Here is a 350-nt window from a genome sequence, read left to right as displayed (position 1 = left end):
TGAGTTAATTAGCTGATTAGAGTGTGGCACCAGGTGTCTTCAATATTGAACCTTTTCACAATATTCTAATTTTCTGAGATACTGATTTTGGGGTTTTCATTAGTTGTCAGTTATAATCATCAAAATTAAAAGGAATGAACACTTGAAATATATCAGTTTGTGTGGAATGAATGTATACATTATACAAGTTTCACTTTTTGAATGGAATTACTGAAATAAATCAACTTTTTGATGATATTCTAATATTATATCACCAGCACCTGTATATTATGGCTTCCAGTCAGATATACATTTCTTTTGAGCTATGTGGATCTGACCTATTTAGAAGAGTTTTAATACTTGCCCTATTA

Source organism: Micropterus dolomieu, linkage group LG10 (genome assembly GCF_021292245.1).
Source record: "Micropterus dolomieu isolate WLL.071019.BEF.003 ecotype Adirondacks linkage group LG10, ASM2129224v1, whole genome shotgun sequence".
In the NCBI taxonomy this organism is placed as follows: Eukaryota; Metazoa; Chordata; class Actinopteri; order Centrarchiformes; family Centrarchidae; genus Micropterus; species Micropterus dolomieu.
This window is presented reverse-complemented; position numbering follows the sequence as displayed.